Consider the following 13,571-nt stretch of genomic DNA (forward strand, 5'->3'; position numbering starts at 1 on the left):
ATCTTCTTCAATTCTTAATCTTACAATCAATTCATCCATAGTCATCTCTTTGCGTTTATGTTTTAAATAATTTTTGAAATCTTTCCAAGCCGGTGGTAACTTTTCCACTAAAGCAGCGACTTGGAATGACTCGCTAAGAGACATACCTTCTGAATGAATATCATGCAAAATTATTTGAAAACTTTGAACTTGAGATATTACCGTTTGGGAGTCTACCATAACAAAGTCCAGAAATTTACCGACGACAAATTTCTTCGTGCCGGCATCTTCTGTCTTGTATTTCTTCTCCAAAGAATCCCACAATTCTTTTGCTGTTTTCAGAGGACTGTATACATTATACAGCATATTTTCAAGGCCATTTAGGATGTAGTTTCTGCATAGGAAATCTGAATGTTTCCAAGCATCTACAGCGGCAACAACTTGCCGATCACTTTCACCCTCTTTAAGTGCTGGAGCCTCTTCATGGAGAAACCGGGCCAAATTAAGAGTTGTAAGGTAGAACAGCATCTTCTGCTGCCATCTCTTAAACTCGGTACCATTAAATTTTTCCGGTTTTTCTCCATGATGAACATGGTTCTGGATAGGGACCGATGTAGGTGTAACAATAGGAGTACCACTGCCAGATGCAGTTTCAATTGTAGTAGCCATAATCTCTGATTACAAAAATCAGAAAATATTAAAACACAAATTAATTTTCTAGTTACTAAAACCAGAAAATAATTATAACAACAAAATATTGTTATTTTCCTTGTTACTAAAACTTGAAAAATAAAATATCACAAGAATTTTCTGTAATACCAAATAATATTCTGAATTGTTAATGACACCAGTATCGTACTACTAGTAGTTGTCAAAGAAAAGAGACAGTATATTACTACTATCTGTCAAATAGCATAAATCACTATTTGTTTTTCCAACCAGAATATTAATTTGAAAACACAGAAAATTAAATACAATGAAGATACCCAAAAAAGGATTCTGTCTTAAGATTGTTGGGCAATCTTCACTGTATTTAAAAGGATTTAATTCTGTTGTGTACAAAACAACAACCAGAATAAAAGAAATAGAGAAAAAGGAGAGAATATGTTTGATTACAAAAATCAAACTCGAAATAAAAATAAACAAATAAATAACAGATTTTATTTTGTTACAAAAACAAAATTAAAATCTGAATAAATAAACAAATAAAAACAACACTGAAAGTAATTAAATAACTTACTTGATTTAATTTCTTGGAATTATTTTTCTGATCAAGTCCAGTGTTTAACACTGTCTCCTTAAGACAGATTCGTCCTCTCCACGGTGCTTTCAGAATTCGGACGTCTATCTCCCAGGATGAAATGATCTTCCACAAACAATAGCAGCACTACTAATTGTTTGCCTTACGAACACACTAAGTGTTTACACTCTTTCTTTTGAAAATAAAATGCAGCAAGATGAAGAATAGAAAACAGAAGTGAAATACGAAATTTCTGAATGTAAAATATCAAATGAGGGTGGTCCTATTTATAGATGTGAAGGTGGCTCTTCAATTTGAATTAAACAGGTATGTAACTCTTGGTTTTGAATTGAACAGGTATCATACCTGTTGGGTTTTGAATTCAAACAGATTTGAATTAATTCAAACAGATAGTAAAACGGGAAGGGCCCTGTTTGGGTGTGCATTAATTCCAAAACAGTTTATTTCTGTTTGAAACCGGGAAGGGCCCTGTTTGGATGAACAAAAAATCCAAACTAATTTAATTCTGAATTCTGGATTTTATTTTAATAAAAATTAAAATTAAATTCAAATGTTTTTGGCCCAAAAAGATTAGAAGCCCAACCACACACCACGCACCCGCGCCCAAGCCCAGCCAGCCCGACCGGCCGGACGGGCGGCGGCGGCGGCGCGCGCGCGCGTGTGTGGTGATTTTTGGGTCCAATGGGTCTAGCCCATTTTGCCCATAACCTCTCCCTCTAAAACACTTGGGTACCCCTTGGGGCACACCCCAAGTATCTCACCCTAAGCCTTATAAACCCTTTCAAAACCTCCCACTAAATCAATGTGGGACAAGCCAAATTACAACCTTAAGGAATTTCCACCAAAACTCCATTTTCATGGAGCACACTTTGGCTTCAATTTCCCATTCACTCGGTAATGGTTTTGAGCAACCAAATATACCACGTGAATCACAACGCGGCATAGAACGCGTTACCACTTTGACCCGAGTTAATCGACACTCGGGGCCCACCTAAAAAATAGACCTAACTTAGGAAAAATTAACCATTTCCAACAATGCTAAGGATTGCTTTTTTAAGAAGACTGATGAGTATAAACCAAGATTCAACAATAAGCAAAGAAATCAAGTTCATAATGCTCAAGTGAATATGATTTTGGAGAAAGAAGAAATTGCCAGACCATCTTTTAGGTATAATCTTAAAATTAATGCTACTTTTGAATATCAAGATTGGTGGTTAGATTCTGGGGGTAATATACATATGTGCTTTGATTGTGGTTATTTTAAAACTTTCCAGAAATCCAGTAGAGGAAGTGTAACTTTGGGAAATGGATTAATTGCATCAATACTTGGCATTGGAGATATAGATTTGAAGATGACTTCTAGAAAAATCTTAACTTTGTGAGATGTGCGATATGTTCCTGAAGTTAGAAGAAATCTTATTAGTGGATTGTGTTTAGTACAGTTAGGTTACAAAATTATAATGGAATCGAATAAAATTGTAATAAGTAAAAATGATATTTTTATTGGTAAAGGTTTTGTATGTGGTGGTTTATTTAAATTGAATGTATCTTTTGAAGTTAATTATATCTCTCATAATATTTTGAATATTGAAGTTTGTGATTTGTGGCATAGAAGACTTGGACATGTGAATTTAAGGAAAATTAGGAAAATGATGGATTTAGAATTAGTACATAAATCATCTATTGATGTTAAACGCAAATGTGAAATATGTGTGCAAGCAAAACAACCTAAGAAACCTTATAAATCTGTACAAACAAATTCACAACTCTTAGATCTTATACATAGCGACTTTTGTGATTCTAATAGACCACTAACTAGAGCCGGAAATAAATATTTTGTAACCTTTATAGATGATTGTTCTAAGTTTTGTTACTTATATTTAATTAAAACCAAAAATGAAGTTTTTAGTAAATTTAAAATTTATAAAGCTGAAGTAGAAAATCAATTAGAAAGAAAGATTAAGAAACTTAGATCTGATAGAGGATGTGAATATAATGTAGGTACCCTTAGTACTTTTTGTGAAGAACATGGAATTATTCATGAAGTAACCCCACCGTATTCTCAATAATCTAATGGGATAGCTGAAAGGAAAATAGAACTTTAATGGATATGATAAATGCAATGCTTATTAGTTCTGGTTTATCGGAGAGCATGTAGGGGGAAGCGATATTCACTGACACTGCTTGTGTTATATTAAATATAGTAATTGTGAATGATAATGATAAAACACCTTATGAAATCTGGAAAAAACGAGTACCTAATCTTAAAATGTTGAAAGTGTGGGGGTGTTTAGCAAAAGTAGTAATTCCAGAACCTAAACGTAAGAAAATAGGACCTAAAACTGTCGATACCGTTTTTTTAGGATATGCTCAAAATAGTAGTACTAATAGATTTCTAGTAATAAATTCTGAAATTAGTGAAATTACTAATAATACAATAATTGAATCTCCTGAAGCTACATTTTTTGAAGATATTTTTCCATATAAAACTAGGATATCAAATCAGGCTGTAAATAGAACTTCTACTACTAGTATTGGTGTTATTCCTTTGAGAGATGATTCTGAACATCTAAACATAGAACCTAGAAGAAGTAAGAGAACTAGAATAGAGAAAACCTTTGGAGATGATTTTTATACTTTTTTAACTGAAGGAGAACCAAATACTTTTATAGAAGCTATGTCATCTTTAGATACACCATTTTGGAAGGAAGCCATTAATAGTGAGTTTGAATCTATACTTCAAAATAATACTTGGGAGTTGACTAATCTACCTCCTGGGAGTAAAGCTATCGGTTGCAAATGGGTATTTAGGAAGAAATTAAAACCTGACAGAAGTACAGATAAATATAAGGCAAGATTAGTAGCAAGGGATTTACACAAAAGAAAGGAATAGATTATTTCGATACCTATTCACCTGCTTCTAGGATTACAACCATTAGAATCTTAATTGCTCTAGCATCCATTTATAATTTAGAAATTCATCAAATGGACGTTAAAATTGCTTTTTTGAATGGAGATTTAGATGAATAAATTTATATGGAGCAACCTGAAGGTTTCGTGGTTAAAGGACAAGAACGTAAAGTTTGCAAATTAGTTAAGTCTTTGTATGGACTTAAGCAAGCTCCTAAACAGTGGCATGACAAGGTTGATAAGATAATTCTAGAATTTGATTTTAAGATCAATGAACATGATAGATGTGTATACTATAAAGAAGATAATGGAGAATGTATTATTTTGTGTTTATATGTTGATGATATCTTATTATTTGGAACAAATTTAGAGATAATTAAAAATGTGAAATATTATTTATCTTCACAATTTGATATGAAAGATTTAGGAGAAGCTTATATAATTTTTGCTATGAAATTAGAGAAAACAACCAAAGGTATTACATTGAATCAATCTAGAATCCTAGAGAAAATGTTTAAAAAGTTTGATTATTATAATCTAAAACCTGTTTCAACTCCTTTTGATTCTAGTATGAATTTGAAGAAAAATAATGGTGTACCTGTATCTCAACTTAAATATTCTCAAATTATTGGATCACTTCTTTATATTGCTAATAAGACTAGACCTGATATTGCCTATGCTGTTGGGAGATTAAGTAGACATACTCATAATCCTAGTAAAGATCATTGGATTGCTGTGGAAAGAGTTTTTAAATATCTAAAAGGAACTCTAGATTATTCACTTTGTTTTAGTGGTTTTCCTAATGTGGTAGAAGATTATAGCGATGCTAATTGGATAACAGATAACTTAGATGTTAAGTCTACTGCTGGGTATATATTTATGTTAGGTGGAGCAGCAATATCATGGGGCTCTAAAAACAAACTGTTATCTCTAGAAGTACAACAAAATCAGAACTTATAGCCTTAGATACTACGTGTACTGAAGTTGAGTGGATTAAAAATTTACTCCTTGATATTTCACTTGTGAAAAATCCTATACCTGCTATTTCCATTCATTATGACAATAGAGCTTTAATAGAACTTGTGAGACAAGTACATACTAATAAAAAGATGAATAGACATATACAAGTGAGGTATAAATCTATAAAAAGTTTGGTGAATAAAAAAGTTGTATCTTTGAATTTTTTGAAATCTGAAAAGAATATTACTGATCAGTTAACAAAAGGTTTATCTAAGAGTGTAGTCTTAGATTTGTCGAGGGGGATGGGTCTAAGCCCATAAGGAGTCAACTAAGAAAGTAACCCAACTTCTGTGATTGGAGATCCAATGAAGGAAGTTCAATGGGTAGGAACAATCCTTGTAGTGTGACTTGTATTTCAGCACTTTAAAGAAGGAGACTTTACTAAACTTATTATTTACATTCTCCTGCTCATCTCTAAGATATCAGTGCTAATGTAAATGTGATAGTTAAGGAAGAGTATTTCCTCTTAATGAATCTGAGGTGGGCATACTCTCGTAAGATAGACATTCGTCGCTTCTATCTTTGGAGAATTCACCTAAGTGAGAGCGTCGTGAAGCCGCGACCGTGGGAATATGGCTATTTCCTAAAACTCTCATGAGAATCAAGATTGAGCATATGGCTGCTAATAGTGCTAACCCGCGACACAGTTATATTTCATACCATACGTGTAACATGTTGAATTCTGGTAAAAGGGATTTAGTTCAAGACCTGGTTCACTGAGATTCTTTCAGAATGAAACTGTTAACACTAAGTGAGGTTCAAGTCTGTAAAACACCTACACCCATTGTATGGTTTTAAAGTTGCCCATATTATTATTGTACGGGGAGCAAATATTTCGGCGTGCCCGTATTCCTTTCTTCCGAGCTCCGTCGATATCCGATCACCTGCGAGCAAATAACGGTGAGCTACCCGGCGGTGTGTGGCCGGAAACACCCTCCGACAGTCAAATTAGCACACACCTTAGAGGGAATAGAGAGAAGGGAGAGAGTGTTTTAGTGTAAGGATTTTCTTACAGAGATGTTCGTCTGTCGCGTATGGGGGGCGCAGACATGCTTATATACCTTCTGAGCCCCATATCCACTCCCTGTCATCTCCTGACACGTGGCTCTGCTATCCCATCTGTCAGCATAAACCATGCCATTCATCACCTGCTCTCAACTGCCTGTCAGCACAGCCGGAGCTCGGCAGCCGAGCTGCCCTACCTCGGTCGTACCATGCTTCATACCTTAAGCGCCTAACCGGATAAAGAAATGAAGGACCGGGCTAGGCGGCATCTCGGCAAAGCCTAGCCCGGGCTCCTCCTTTGGTCGGCCTTCTCGCCGGTCAATCAACTACCTCGGCTGACCGCGCCTTTCCGAGCGCCGGTCTCTCGGTCTGTCTGGTTTCGACCATCCTCGGACCGAGCATCCTGGTCTGACCGGTCACTTCCTGGCCGAGCAGCTTCTGCACGGTCCGGGGCAGCACACACTCAGTCCAAACTCTGCCCGGCCCAAGTTCTGGTAGCCCATCTCCGGGTGAACAGTCGATCATCTCGGCCCAATGCTCTGCTGGGCCCTCAACTTGCTCGGTCTATACCTCGGCCCAACACCGGATCATAAATCACCCTCTCAATTATTATGTTTTTTTATTTTATTTTGTTTATTTGACGGTTTTACAAAGTTTTGAATCTTGTGGGGGATTGTTGGAGATTTCCTAAAGCTTCAAAACTTTATTTTTTATTTTTATTTTATTTTGTTACTATTATTTGTATTTATTTATTTATTTCTTTCTTTTAATAGTATTATTTGTTTGAATTTTTAAACTTGTATTTGTTTTCAAAATAAATGGGTGTGTTTGTTCCCAATAGACATCAAGGAGTCTATTTACAAGATGACTCTTACTCAGAAAAAAAAAAAAAAAACGTATTCTGATACGTACTCTTTCTCTTCTTGGCTATATCTTCCATATTTTTGGGCAACTGAAATAGACGTGGCAAATTCTTCTGGTGCAGCTGTGCATTGTGTCAGATTCCTGTGAATTCTTGGGTTGTATTTTGAAGTCATTTGTGATCATTAGAACCTACATGGAGGGAGCGCATAACGACTTTAGGACAACGTCTTTGTCGTGCCTCTCCGAATCACACAGGCTATTTTATTTATCTTCTTTTTATTCTGTATATATGTATTGAATTGTAAAAACCTATTTTTTGAGAAACTGTTTTGCTTTTAATTTTATTCTATAAATTTGATTTAAAATGATTATTATTCAATTCCCACAACAATTCTAGTTAATACTGATAAAATGACTTTGGTAGTACTTGAATAGCCTACTGGCAAACACGTACCTAGAGATTCTTAGGTAGCGTTTGGTAGAGTTTTGTAAATGTGATTTGAGAGTATGAGTTGTATTTTGAGTTTGTGTGTTGTGGAATTATGATTTGAGTGTAGAAAATTTGTTTGGTAAAGAGTTTTGAAAATAGTTTTGGAAAAGAGGTTTGATTTGAGTGGGGAATTATTGATGTGACATTTGATATGTGATACAAAAATTTACAACTCATAACTAAATATACAATTCAAAATTATTTCGAAGCACATAAAAAATTTAAAAATTTTCAGAAAATATTTGTCCCGATTATGTAAATCAATTGCAAAAAAAAAAAAAAAAAAAAAATCTGGAAATCAGCCGGACATCCGGGTGGACATCCGGGTGGTCTACCGGGTGGACATCCGGGTGGTCTACCGGGTGGTCTTCCTTTGGACAGAAAACACGCCTGTGTGCACAGAGTTCTCTGCAGAGAGTGTAGAAAATTGATTTGAAAACGTAACCAAACATCATGCTCCAAAACACACGTAGAAAATTGATTTGAGAATACAAACAAACAGAGCCTTAGTGTTGTGCATCTATTGCTCTGTTTTCTAATTTGAAAGCATTGGTTTATGAATTGATTTATAAATATGGCATTGCATTGTTTTGAAGGAGAAAAATATAACATTTTGGTAAATGTCATTCATGTGCATTCACCATATAACTTTGTTAAGCATTATACAATATATTAAAGTAATCTCTAATTGGTTTTAGCTCACCATATGTGGAAACCAACTTTTAGGTACTAATGGTATACCTCCGTCAAGGACTTAGCTTGGGAGAATCTTGGAGCTAGAGGCTCATTTGTTTGTGTTGTAAATGCCTTTTATACAAGCCTCGGGCTTTATATTTGTATTGGGATTAACCCACTTTTGTTACAACCAAGTATCGTCTTAGAAATATGTAGCCCTTAAGGTATGAACTTTTCTTTTCTTCTTTTGTTTTATGTATATCTGTCACATGCTATAGATGCATAACATAAGGTTAATGAATGTATTATTGCATATGATGTCATCTTTGTACTACATTGAAAGAATTAATAAAAAAGAGAATGTTCTGGTAATATTGTCTTAATGAATGATTGAATATGATAAGCATCTATATATCTGTTGATGGGTAATGAGATTATCTATTGTCATAATTTGGGGGCGTTACAACACTTTCTTTTTTTTTAAATCTTTTTATCTTTACCTCTCTACTTTTCTATACATTTTTTTAAAAATTCAAAAAATATAATTATTTAGATCATCCTAAACAACTCCTAAGTCGGTAGATATACCTATTGGTAAACTTTTTGATACAATGTGTATATAGCTTTGCTAAAAATAAATAAATAAAGCCTAAATGACATACTAAGCTCGTTTGGGAAGTTGGTTATTTTAGTCGATTTTTTGATTATTTTAACTTGACTAAAAAAGTTGTGCTTGGAAAGATAGTTGATTTTTTTTTAGTTGATTTGATAATTGTAAGAAAAAAAATGAAATGATTATAATTTCTATGTGATATTTTGTCTATTGCCTATTTTAGTCAATTTTATCTTTATTAACTATCTTAGCCTAAAACTTTCTTTCTTCCCCAACGGAGCCACTATTAAAAGCAAAATGTTAAACTTCATGATATTTTATAGTAATAGAAATCCAAATAATAAGTGGTTTGAGAGGCTCTTAGCCTATGTTTGGGAAGTTGGGTTTGAGAATTTTTTGGCTAAAATAGTCATAAAAAACAAAATAGGCTTTTTAGCCCAATAAACAAAATATCATATCTAACCCATAATCATTATATTATTTCTCTCACAAAAAAGTCAAAAAAGCCAAAAGTCCTTCCCAAATCAAGTTTTTTAGTCCTAGGCTAAACAACAATGATTCATCTCACTAAAAACATTACCACTAATAGCACTAATGCATTAAAAAAGTTAAAAAAAAAAAAAAACACAACTCCAAGACCAAAACATCACATCATTAATGGCGGGACCCACTGCCACCTAATTAGTGGGAGCACTAATTAGTGCTCCCAAGCATTTTTCCTAGGCTAAAATAGTTAAAAAAATCAAAAAGTCAAAAAACCAACCCACTTCTCAAACGAAGCCTTAGTTTTTTAAGATTTTATTAATACATGTTTTTGTGGCACAAAAAAAATATTAAAAATAAAAGTACGAGATACTTTTTTATGAAGGGAAAGTTTGTGCACTAAAAAAAAAAATATGGCAAATTATAGTCATTTTCCTTGAGGGTTTTGACAATTGTACTAGCCTCCTTTTATTTTTTTTGACATTAAGCTAACCTCTTCCGTGACTAACAGCATTAACGAAAAGGTTAGTCACATAGGAGGTCGGTGTAATTTTAGAAAAAGGAAGGGAGTCAATGTAATTATTCGGAATCTCAAGACCACATATGTTATAACTTATATATGGTAAATATAAAATGGTGTGTTATAGAATAATATATTGTTATGACAAAAGTGATGATGAAACAAATTAAAAAATTAATTATGTAAACATAAGAGATTTTGTAGTTTTTAATCAATATTTAACGTCATACAGTTTAGTTGTCTTACAAAAATAAGATAAAATTAATGAGTCTCACTATTGGTTGCGGTAAATGAGGTCAAATGCTTCTGCTTCCATTACGGAAATTGGACTTGATTTTGATCAAATGCAATTGTAAGGAGTCCCATTATCTAAATTAAAAATTAAATTAGGACATCACATATATTTATTTGAGTGTTATTAAATAATTGATTTCTAAATACTCACATGATTTGACTATAAATATAGGGAAATTCTACTATACATACCCTTGAATACGGTGTATCATATATAACCCCAGTTATGCTATTTTTTTCTTTAGTTATAACAACATTTTAGTTATGATGCTGGTGATCTTTAGTTATGCTTCATGTGGTGTTTGGTTATTATTATTTTTTTAGTTATGACTCAGAAAGTATGAAATTATGTCAATTTTTTCCATTAGTCTTACCCATAAATATATATAGGATACCATATGTAAGTTATAATATTTATGGGTTTGATTACCACAAAAGGGATGATATAATAAATTAAAAATTAATAACATAAATATAAGAAAAGTTATTTGGTAGTTTTTAATCAATACTTGACATCATATACTTCAATTATCTTCACAAAAAAAAAAAAGAAAAAAAGAAAGATAAAATTGACGAGGCTTGATATCTAAATTAATAAAAATGAAATTGGAATACCACATGTAATTAGTTGAGTAATTTTATTAAAATAATTACTCACACGGTTTGACCATATATATATATATAAAATTTATTGCATTACATACATATAAGTTCTTGTCTTCCTTTTTTCATTTTTTTTATTTTTTACGTGCATTGGAAAAACGATTTTGTTTACATAGTTCTTGTATTTCTCATTTGACTTCAATAATTCATACTAATTTTTCACCTAAAAAATGAATAATTTGTTTTTTTTATTCTTAATTTACAGATAATCACTTCAAATATTATACATACTAAACTGAAATCCCCCTATGACCTAATCTAACAACTAATCACTAATTTTCGCCAAAAAAAAGAAATTATTAGTCAAACTAACGGTTAATTAATAGAAAGGAAAAATCTGCAAATCAAAAGCAAATCTCAAGGGAGGTCAATATAATTTCAAAAAAAATAAGGAGACCAATGTAATTGTCATAAATCTCAAAAGCAATAATTGCAATTTACCAAAATAAAAAAAATAAAAAAACAATTAAAACTTTGAAAGTTAGATCTAAAATGTATATTTGAAATTGTGTTGTGAAATCATACACTGAATGAATTTTTTGATTTTAAATTCTAAATTATTTATTTATTTTTTTTGTACGTAGGCTTATTGTTTTTTTAATTAATTTCAAAACAATTTTCATTAAAAATAATTTTTTTTATGAATTCTTTATCATTTTTAACATATTTTATTCTTTACCAACAAAATCTTGAGAGGATTTGGCTTATTTTAAATTGATCATCTCAACTAGAGAGTATTTGGGCTTTAATAAGACCATTTTAGGATCAATTTCAGTAATTTAAATCATTTATTTTTTTAGACTTGTTAAGTAGAATATTTATGTAAAAAATTAAAATGATTGGATATCGATAACTATATGTTTAAATCAGATTGTATTACAAAAAATAAATGGCTATTCTTAAAATTATATTTATCATCTATTTTTTAAAAACAAATATGATTCAAATATATAGTTATTGATGTCCAATCATATTATTTTTTGCATGAATATTCTACTCAATGTTTGCGTTTAAGTTTGGTAGACCCACTTTGCGATTGATTTTGATAATCTGAACCATTCATTTTTTAAAACTCATTGAGTAGATATTCATATAAAAAATAAATATAATTGAATATCAGTAATAATATGTTTGATTAGATTTATATTAAAAAAATAAATGTCTATTCTTGAACTTATATTATTGTTCATTTTTTAAAAATAAATATAATTTAAATATATAACTACCGATATTCAATCATTTTGATTTTTTATATGAATATTCTACTCAATAAATTCTTAAAGTGAATGATTCGAATTACCGAAATAAATTTCAAAATAAGCCTATTAAATCCAAATACTCTCTCAAATTAAAATGATAACTTTAGAAAAAATCAAATCCTAAACAACGTTTTAAAAAAAAGAGCGGTGGTACATGCACCAATTAGTATACTAACAAACTAGCATATTATTCGTGCTATGCACGAGTATAAATAAATAATCAAAAATTAGTTTTAAAATTAAAATAATAATATAAAGTTTATTTAAAATATGTTGTAAAAATGATTTATGATCAATTAAATTTTATTAATTTTTATTAGAGTTACACTAATAGAAGATTTTTATTCTAATGTCATTAATTGTATTTTCTAAGTTCTTAATAAAAACCTGCATGTCATAATTTAATTGGTAAAATTTAAATAATAAATTAAATTCTTTTTATTTACAATAAAATATAAATACATTTCATTTTATAAGTTTCATAATTTTAATTTACCATATGATAGTAATAAATTATATTTTTTAATATACTAACTTTTTCTTATTTTGTAGAACTTAAAAATTTGTTTACTTAAAATTGATGTCATAACTCTTTTGCGAAAATGGATTAGAATTGACTTGTGGTGTTGAACTAAAAATTAGAAGTGACCTGAAAACTAGTTGACTAAATATTTATGCCAATGTGACATTTACATAGTCATTAAAAATTGTCTTGATTATTTAAAATTATCTTTATTGGTTTATAACTGGTATGAGTTAGTTTGAGGGTTCTAATATGAGATTAAAATATTAAAAATGAGTCTAGAAAATTTAGTTCGAGTCGATTTTTTGTTCAACATTTCTTGGTTTAAGCCTATAAGACATCTTATTTTAATAACTCAATATGATAAAAAAAACAATAATCTTAATGTTTACGTGTTTTTTGTCAATCAATAAAAAATATTTATAAATATTAAGAGAATTACATTTGAATAAATTCTAACATAAATTTTTTACTTTAAAACTCTAAGGCCTACATATTTTGTTTGATTTTATCTACGTCACTAATCTTTGGAGGTTTCATGATTTATTTATTTATTTATTTAATGGAATGCATGTTTGCTATAATATAGATATATAGATTGGAATATTGATGGATATAAAATTATTAAACATCAAGAAAAATGAAAGATGTAGATTAATTCCTATATTTTAGTAGTATAAAAATTCAAATTTAAATTTATATCTTAGTTAACTTTCCTTCTCAATTTCTAAATTTAAATTTTAAATAAATAAATTAATTTTCTTTTTGAAATGTGTAAATCAAGGTATAAAAGTTATTTAAAATTTTAAATAGATTAACTAACTTTCTTTTTAAATTTAAATTTTTAAATGAATTAATTAACTATCTTTTTAAAATATGTAAATTAAGGCATAAAAGCTATTTAAATTTTTAAATAGATTAATTAACTTTCCTTTTGAAATTTTTTTTAATTATTTAAAAAATAAGAATTCTAGAAAAATAGTATGATGTTTTGAATTTCACCAATGCCTTT

Source organism: Camellia sinensis, chromosome 12 (genome assembly GCF_055761805.1).
Source record: "Camellia sinensis isolate YWXY chromosome 12, ASM5576180v1, whole genome shotgun sequence".
NCBI lineage: Eukaryota > Viridiplantae > Streptophyta > Magnoliopsida > Ericales > Theaceae > Camellia > Camellia sinensis.